This window comes from Octopus bimaculoides, chromosome 26, assembly GCF_001194135.2.
Source record: "Octopus bimaculoides isolate UCB-OBI-ISO-001 chromosome 26, ASM119413v2, whole genome shotgun sequence".
Classification (NCBI taxonomy): domain Eukaryota; kingdom Metazoa; phylum Mollusca; class Cephalopoda; order Octopoda; family Octopodidae; genus Octopus; species Octopus bimaculoides.
Genome location: NC_069006.1, coordinates 10,509,714 through 10,519,589, shown reverse-complemented (window position 1 = coordinate 10,519,589; position 9,876 = coordinate 10,509,714). Strand labels below are relative to the sequence as shown.

At 38.4% G+C, this 9,876-nt stretch overlaps 1 protein-coding gene across 1 annotated transcript in view; it reads left to right on the top strand.

The window, feature by feature from the left end:
* Positions 1-7,798: 7,798 nt before the first annotated feature.
* The window catches only part of LOC106883366 (protein RCC2), a 39,948-nt gene continuing 37,870 nt past the window's right edge, over positions 7,799-9,876 (top strand). The window contains exon 1 of the mRNA XM_052977043.1: positions 7,799-7,974. The gene's annotated coding sequence lies outside the window, so the exon portion shown is untranslated. The remainder of the gene's footprint in view (positions 7,975-9,876) is intronic.

Genomic DNA, 9,876 nt, shown 5'->3' with positions numbered 1-9,876 from the left:
GATTTTAGTTTTCGTATTTTCCAGTGGTGTTCTCTGTCTATTATTTTAACTTCATCCCACAGGGGGAGGTGGTCTCCATTTTTTCCATACATGGTCAGCTATACCCGATTTATCAATATAACAATAATAATAATAATAACAATAATAATAATAATAATAATAATAATAATAATAATAATAATAACAACAACAACATCGAAAAATACCTTAGGAATGAGAACCCAGGTTCGAAATTTCCCCAAGACACCTGAAGAAGGCTGGAGGGTATATCTGCTGAAACGTTGTTAACAACAAACAAGATGAGGACAAATATCCGTCGAATGTAAATAATGTGAAAAAATGCACACAGTTTACATCGTTTCAATATATTTTAAATGAAAGAGTATTGTAATTTCATATTTTCTTAAGATTTTAGTCCATGTTCTTGTTTGAAAGTTTGTGAATAAATCAACAAGTAGAAACATCTAAGGGGAGGTAATTAGTGATAGTTATTACTGGGGACAAAGGAAGTAATTGTTCATTTCTGGGGTGTGTTAAATAAACATACAAAAACTCATTATGTGATCACGAATTAAAATATATTAAAATATATTCTGAAACCAAAGTTGGTTATTCGTTCATATTTAGTCGTGCTCTGTATTTTTCGATACATTTTCTTTATTTAAACGTTCTTGTACAGAAATTGTTTCTTTGCACTGGTAGATGGGGAAGACTTTGAAATTTGATTGAAAATTTCCTGTACATCTCTCTATATGTTCACTCAATGGTATCTGTTTATACCTTGGAAAACGGATCTGTTTATACCTTGGAAAACGGATCTGTTCATACCTTGGAAAACGGATCTGTTCCTTATGTAGTCTGGTTCTCCGTCTAAGTGACATACTTGTCTCTCCTATATAGTTATGTCCACAACCTGAACAGGTTATAACATAAATTAAATTCTCGGATGCCCAAGTGAAGTTGGTCTTAATTGTGAACTTCTCTCCTTGTTCAAATTGGAATTCTGAGCCTTCCAGTAGGTTGTGGCATGTTCCACAGTTTAGAAGTCCTCATTTTTGTAATCATTGGTTTCGTAGCTGTTGTGTAAAGTTTTGCATTTGTCAGTAGTCTTTTCAGCGATTTTGGATTGCTTTTGAATTAATTTCTTTTCAAGATGTTTTTCATTTTTGCATCCCTAGTGAGCAGTAATAGATTTTGTACAATAATGTTGTATGCCTAATTGTTTCTAAGGCTGCAAGTTGATACGTTAGTATTTTGAGATGAAGTGTGGTGTTTCATTTTGTTTACCTTAGTGTTTTAATGATAATTTTCTTGGCGCGTTTAGTTCCATCATCTATAAGTGAGGCTGGATAGTGTCTCTCAGTTAGTGTTGTTCTGAGGTCTTGAAGACGGAGGTCCCGAGTATTTCTATCAGACATTATTGTGCAAATCGTTTTCGCTAAATTAAAGGGAATATTTCTTTTGGTGTGTTTCAGGTGGCATGAGCTAAACAGAAGATATTTGGTTATTGCCTTTTTTTAATAAGAATATCTAAGAAAAAGAGCTGTTCTTTGCTATATTCCATTGTAATCTGAATGTTAGGGTTTATACTATTTAGTTTTGATTTAAATTCCAAAAGTTTGTCAGTGGTCTCATTCCAAATGATAAAGCAGTCGTCCAGATATCTTTTCCAATTTTCTTTTATATAATGTTGAAATGGATATCCATATTTTGGCAGTGACACTTCATATATGGTGAATTAAAAATATCCCATTATTAGGTTCTCAAGAACAGGGGCTACTTTTGTGCCCATCGCAATTCCACATTTTTGTCGATAGTAGGTGTCATCAAATAGGAAATAATTGTTCTGAAATATAAATTTTAAAGTTTCAATAATAAAAACCTGGTTTCTGCGCTATTCCATTGTCTTGTAGGATATTGGTGTAAAGATTAATAACATCGAAGGAAACCAATAATGTCTCTTCATTAGTTGTGCTTAAGCATATCTAGATCGTCTTTAATGAAACTTTTGACGTAATTCAGCAAGGCTTTCAGTAGGATGTCTAGAAAATTGCATAGGTAGTGGGTTTCAGAGCAACACTAACCGAGAGACACTATTCACCCTCACAGATGACACACATACGACGGGCATCTTTTATTTTCCGTCTACCACATACACTTGGTCGGCACGAGGCTATAGAAGAAAACACGCAGTGGGACTGAACCCGGAACCATGTGGGTGGAAAACAAACTTCTTACCGCATAGCCACGCCTTTAGTATTTCATTTATGGACACCTGAAGGATGAAAGGTAAATTTGAGACAGCCGCAGGATTTGCAGCCAGAACGTAAAGAGCAAGGACTAATTCCCGCAAGGCATACATAAGCCGTCTAATGCTCTAACGATTCATTTATTAGCCCCGGAAGGCTGAACAATAAAATTTGAGATCCCGGTGGGATTTCAACTCAGAACTTAAATAACCGTAGCAAATACTTACAAGGCATACATCACTCATCGACAACCTCCCTACTAGCTCTGGTCTGGCTATTTCATTTATTGGGAAGGCAGCGAGATGGCAGAATCTCTAACGGCGTTTCGTCCGTCTTCGCGTTCTGAATTCAAATCCCGCCGAGGTTGACTTTGCTGTTCAGCTTCTCGGAGTCGATGAAGTAAATACCAGTGAAACGCTAGTACTTACTTTATGATGTAATCGACTTACTCCTCCCCCGAAATAATTAGCCTTGTGCCAAAATTAGAAACTAATATTTCTTTTGTGGCCCAGTGGTTAGGGCAGCGGACTCGCGGTCGGGGGATCGCGGTTTCGATTCCCAGACCGGGCGTTGTGTGTGTTTATTGAGCGAAAACACCTAAAGCTCCACGAGGCTCCGGCAGGGGGTGGTGGCGACCCCTGTTGTACTCTTTCGCCCCAACTTGCTCTCATTCTTTCTCCCTGTTTCTTGAGTAACGCTGCGATGGACTGGCGTGTCGTCTAGCTGGGGGGGGGGCACATACGCCATAGAAACCGGGAAACCGGGCCCATGAGCCTGGCTAAGGCTTTAAAAGGGCGCATAAATAAATAAATAAATAAATATTTCTTTTTCTGGCTCCAGAAAGACAAAAGGCAAAGTTGAAACCTCGACGGAATTTGAATTCAGGAGATAAGTCGTCGTCGCCGCCATGTTACTGCTGCTTCTGTTGTTGTTGTGGTTGTGGTTGTTGTATCGTCTGCATGCAGTGCATTGATGACAGCACAGTGAATGTCCTCCCGCTTAAGCACGAGTTCCTCCAGTAGCCTGGTCACTCTTGTCCAACCAGCTCGTCATATTGTCCAGCCAGCTCGTCATATTGGTCCAGTCACTGATTTCTTCGCCTGCCTCCGCCTTCCGAATTTAAAACATCACCAGAAAGTCAGAAAGCAAAATAACCGGAATAATTACGCACAAAATATTTTGCTTGTTGCTCTACCAACTCTTGACTCCATGTTTGTAGACGCAACAAATAGCTTTAAGTTAGCCGTCATTCCATGGATAGAGGATGAACATTCTCGTTTTACTTATTTCACGCATTGAACTGCGGCCATGCTGAGGCACCGCCATGATGGGTTTAGTCGAACAATTCAACCCCAGCATTTTTGTTAAAGTCAGGTACTTGTTTTCTCAGTGTCTTTTGTCAGACCACTAAGTTATGGGAACATAAACAAACGGACACCAGTTATCAAGCGATTGCGGGGACAAACAAAATAAAGACAACACATGCATACATACACACACAAAGAAATATAAGTATGTGCGTGAGAGTGAGAGTGTGTGTAGATATATATTTGATAGGCTTCCACACAGTTTCCGTTTACCAAATTCACTCACAGGTATTAATCGGACGGAGGCTATAGATGAAGACACTTTCCCGAGGTGCCACGCAGTGAGACTGAATTTGAAAGCCAGGCGGTTGCAAAGCGAGTGTCAACTACTACAGCCTCGGACCGACAAATAACTTGTAAATGAATTTGTTCGACGGGAAACTGTACGAATCCCATCCAATGCTCTAAAATCTCTGGCAATTAGCCGCTTTACATACAATGTGCCTCACTTGTCTGTCATGTGTCCCATGGAGATTTCCATGTCGTAGAAGTGAGTGAGGTTACCATACCATCCTCCTGAAAGGGAAGCTGGCCCGTCGCAGGGATAACTTTATAGCTATTGTTAATTTACAGCTTGGTGGAATGGATGAACGTCTAAAGAAGTTGTTTTGCTAAAGAATACCACGTGTCATCATCCGGTGTAGACCACTAAGGCCTCGTACCTTCACCTTATGCCTGCGAAGTAGAAATGGGGTTCGATCAGTGGTTCTTAACCGGGGTCCATATAATATTGGGGGGAGGGGTCCACATAGTAAAATAGTAAATGGGGATCTACAATAGTATTTTAAGGGCCCCTGAAAAAATTTTGCTTTAGATGTAGGTATTGGTATATATTGCAAGAAAGAGTTAAGTTTCTTTCTCTAACATTTTACATAGTTCAACCTACCACAAGTTAATGTGTGAAAGACAAAATAAGAATTTTGAAAGAAGTTTCTATAAAATTAGTTTTTAAACATCGAATGGCTATGGTGGGGAGGTCTCGGTCCATAGGTAAAAAGAAAAAAATTGTTGAGAATCACTGAATTAGATGGTCGCGTCTGGAAAGCGTTTGATTCTTTGATTACAGATTTGCTGGGTCAAGAAAGTCCTGTTGTTAAACAACAATAACAACAGCATCATTGCCTTCACAGATGCTGTTTCATCTTCTTTGCCTCCTCTGTCTCTTGCTTTTTCCTCAACTTGATGGCTGATGTTTTGTTAAAGTCTCGTTAACGGTCAGCCGAGAAAGTACGAGACTCTCCATCATTAACAAACATCACACACCATCACTTCGACCATTTCTCTCTCTGTCCCCATCTATCTATCTATCTTTCTATCTATCCATCTATCTATCTGTCTCTCTGTCAGTCAGTGTTACTCTTTCTGTGTTTCTCTCTGTGCATGCGTGTGTGATTCTCTCTCTCTCTCTTTATCTCCCTCCCTCTCTCTATCTCTCTTTATCTCCCTCCCTCTCTCTATTTATCTGTTTGTCTCTTTCTCTTTGTGACTATCTGTCTATTTATGTATCTCTCTTCCTTTCTCTCTCTACCTGTCTATTTTTTTGACAAAGCACTAACTTTCGATACATATTTTATTCCTCTTCTGTCTCTCTCTATGTATCATCCAGCATTTCTCTCTCTCTCTCTCTCTCTCTCAATCTATCTCTGTCTTTGTTTCCGAAAATAATAACTGCCACCTATCCCCTACCTTCTTCCCTTCTATTCTCTATCTCTCTGTTACTTTCATTCTATTTCTCTGTCTATCTCTCTCCCTTCTCCTCCCTGTCTTTCATTCTTTGTTGTATATCTGTCTTTCAACCTCCAGCTCCGTTTCCTTAACTTCTCTCTCTCTCTCTTTCACTGTCTCTGCCCCTCTGCTTTTCTTTCCTCTCCCTTCGCCTTCCTTTGCTTTGTTTATCTCTTTCTCTTCCCCTACCTTATCCTCTTTCTCCTCAAACTTTCCTTTCTTTCTCCCTCTTCCTACCACTCTGATGGTTTACTTTCTTTCTTTGTTGTTTAACTCGCTTAACCTCCCCCTCCCCTTTTCCATATATTCTCACTCTTACTGTTTCTCTCTTTATTTCTTTCTTCTTTTCCTGTTTCATTTCTTTGTTATTTCTCCGTATTTCCTTCAATTCTCTCTCTTTCATTCTCCCCTTCCCATCTGTTTATATCTTTATCCTCCTCCTCCTTTCTTGTTTATTTCTTTATTATCATCTTCCTCTTCCTTTCTCTTAATCGTTTTACTTCCATCCCTTCCTCCTCCTTATTCTTTCCTTTCTTTGTCTTCCTTTATATCTCAGTCCTTTCTCTCTCTCTCTCTCTTTCTTTTTGTCTACTCTCTGCTCTACTTTATCTCCTTCCTCCTTCCGCTCTCACTCCATCTCTTTTACTTACATTATTTCTCTCTTTATTTCCCCTCACTCTTACTTTTTTTCTTGCAACGCTGTTTCTTTCTCTTTTTCTCCTTTCTTTCTGTCTGTTTTCTCACCTTCTCTATTCTTGTTTCCCCCTCTCATAACTTTTACTCTCTCTCCCTCATCCCTTAACTATCTTAAACTAATTACTATAACACTCCTTCCTTGTCACATCTGTCTCATTCTTTTCCCCATCACTCTCTCTCCCTCCTATCTCTTTTGTATCTCTCTCTCAATCTATCTATCTATCTGTCTGTCTGTATCTGGCCACCTCAACTTCCCTACCTCTCTTCCACTCTCTCTTTATATTTCCTCTCTTTTACCTGTCAGTTCCTTCCACTCCGTTCTTACTTCTGCCACTCTTTCTTTCACTCACACTCACTGTCCGATCCCTCACCTTTTCCTCGTCACTTCCGTCACGCTTTTGTTTCTCTTTCTCTCCCATATACACACATACGCACCACCTCCGCCTCTCTTTTATTACATATCTCTCTATCTTTCTATTTTGCGCTCTCCCTTCTCTCTCTATCTTTCTATTTTGCGCTCTCCCTTCTCTCTCTCTCTAAAACACACTTGTCTTGGGCCTTCAGAATTCTGATAGAGTCGTGTACGGGTGGACCGTAATGACTGGCTTACTGCAAACCAGTTTTTTCTTCCATCTGTCGCGATTGTATGTCAGAGCTCGAGGATTGGCCTAGCAATACAGCGAGCAGTGACGTTCTCACTCAACGATTTCCGTGTCCATTCTTTGACGCCAACCATTTCTTCTTCTTCTTCACTCCCTCCTTTCCTATGGTTCCTAGAAGAAGGGGCTTCGCAACGTCACTGGATCTTGTTATATGACTAAATACGCACGCAAACCACACATACACACACACACATACACGCGCGCAGTGCCGTCTCCAGACACGGGCAATTTGCCCGCGGGTGGGATGCCGACATATCTTGGGACCGAATTCGAATATACAGTTGTTTGTTTTCAGTAAATGTATATATATATGTGTATATATATATACTGTCGGGCCCTATGCATTGATTTATCGGGGTCCAATAACACTACTAAAACGGTTCCATGTGTGTGCGTGTATATATATATATATATATATATATATACATAACATATATAAGAGAGAGAGAGAGAAAGCCGTGTGTGTGTGTATATATATATATATATACATAACATATATAAGAGAGAGAAAGACGTGTGTGTGTGTATATATATATATATATATATACATAACATATATAAGAGAGAGAGAGAGAAAGAGGCGTGTGTGCGTTTGTATATAAGTGTCTTTGTCTTTTTCCGTGTCGTTCTTTGTCAAGTTCCTCCTACTTAGTCCCAACTTTACTCTTCCTGCTACCCTTTCCCTCTCTCTCTCTTTCTTTCTCCGTCACACGTTTCTTACCTTTCACCTTCTCTTACCGCTCTCGCTAACACACCGTCCCCTCTCTCTCTCTCTCATACTCATTCGTCCTGCCACCTCCTTTCTCTCTTTGCCATTTTCTTTCCCTCCCTCACACTCATCTTCTCTTTTTCTCCTTCCCCCCCTCACACTCTTTCAAACGTCTCACCATCTGTCATCCCTCCCCGCGAGACACCGTCCTCCCCGTTTCTCTTTCCCCCTCCCACTCATCCCCTTTTTCTATCTCTTTCATTCTTCCTCACACTGTCCCTCAGCACTCACCTAAGCACACCACCCTCTCTATCTCTCCCATTCACTCCGTCCATCCCTCTCACCACTCCTACTCCTCCTATTCCAGCTCCTCCTACTCCCACATTAATCTCTCCTACCACTACCTCCTCTCCTCTCACTCAACCACCAAACTACCCGCAACCCTACTCAAAGCTCCACTGTTGTTGCCCAGCCAACTTTATATTCCGGGTACATTCTACCAACTCAGTTTCACAAACTTTCCTCCTTCACCACCACCTCCCCCCTCTCTTCCACCTTACTCTTAGGTATTTATATTATATTATTTATACTTTATATTGTTTATATGTCTTCCATTCATATGTCTGTCTGTTCGTCTTGCTTGCCTCTGTTATATATATATATATATATATATATATATATATATATATATCTCTATATTATATACACACATATATAGATATATATATATATATATATCACATACGTTATCTATATGTTTATATAGTTTTATAGTATGTGTTTGCATATAGTTATTGAATATTATCAGTCTTATATGTATAGAAATATATATCGTCCTATTAAATTGCTGTATGTATGTAGATCTACGTGTGCAGTATATATATACACACACTATATGTCCCGTCTTTGTGTTCAAACCGTTGTCCCTCCACATGGGACAGAATTCTCATATTGTGTATGGATTTGTGTGTGTATATATGTAGAATGTGTGTGTGTGTGTATATACATATATATATATATACATATTATACACGTGCGTTGTATACGTGTTAATATACATAAACACGCATACATATAGCGCATATGTATGTATACAGTCTTACGGCCAATGGCCATGATGGAGCACCGCAGTAAAGACTTTGTATATATCTTGATTTCTTGGAAAACATGCGTGTTTGTATATGCTATACATATTTTACAGATGTGTATATATACACATTTTATAAATGTGTGTATATACATAACAAAATACCTACACACTAATGCGTGTATGTTCGAACATTTGGGCTTGGGTGTTTTTGTTTTATTTTATTTCAGATTTGAAATAGTTTTAACATAACGTCCACATGTGTATATACATATATATATATGTATGTAGAATATAAGAGTTTATATATATAATACACACACACACACACACACATCACAGCTGCTCTCTCTGAGACTACACAATATATAGCTTTAAACACAAAACATAAAGACTGCCAACATTGCACCAGACTGGCTTTTGTCTATTGATGTTGATTAATAATAATGATGATGATTTTTGATAGATACGCAAGGGAGGACTGGATATTGTCGATTATATTAATTCTCGTACTCCAATAGTACTTTTTTTCTATCGACCCAGGAAGTGGGGGGGGGGGAAGCAAAGTTGGACCTCAGTGGGATTTGAACTTAGAACGTAAAGTTCACTAAGGTGATGATGACGATGGTCAACGTATTCAGAGCGTATATATATATATATATATATATATATATATATGAATGTATATGTGTGTGTGTGACTCGTTTGTAGCAATACCGGAAATTTAAAATAACAAAGAAAGCATCGACTCTGATCGTAGACGCAGACATGTCTACACACACACACACACACGTATGTGTGTGTCTAAGATATGCACATGTAAATATTTATATACATGTGAATATATATATATACATACATACATACATGTGAATATTTATATATACATGTGAATATTTATATACATATACGTGTATATTTATATGCTTACACATATATACATGTGTGTATTTATATACTTACATGTGTGTATATTTATATACATGTGCATAAATGCACACACGTGTGAATATGTATATATACATATGCGTGTGTGTGTGTATATATGTATAGTATCTTTAAATTGGATTATCCATCACGTTATTTTATGATGCTTAGATATTTAGTCATGTATGTACATCAACACATACACAAGTGTACATGTATGTATGTATGTGTTATAGACGTTTAAAAAATATATATGTACGCATCTTTCTACATGTGTGAATATATGTATTCTAGTATAAGCAGTTACTTGTGTATACATTTGAGCATCCTTACACATTGTCCATCTCTCTCTCTCTCTCTCTCTCTCTCTCTCTATATATATATATATATATATATATATATATATATATGAGGGAAAAACAGCGTGTGAACATATCCGTGCTTACATTTGTAT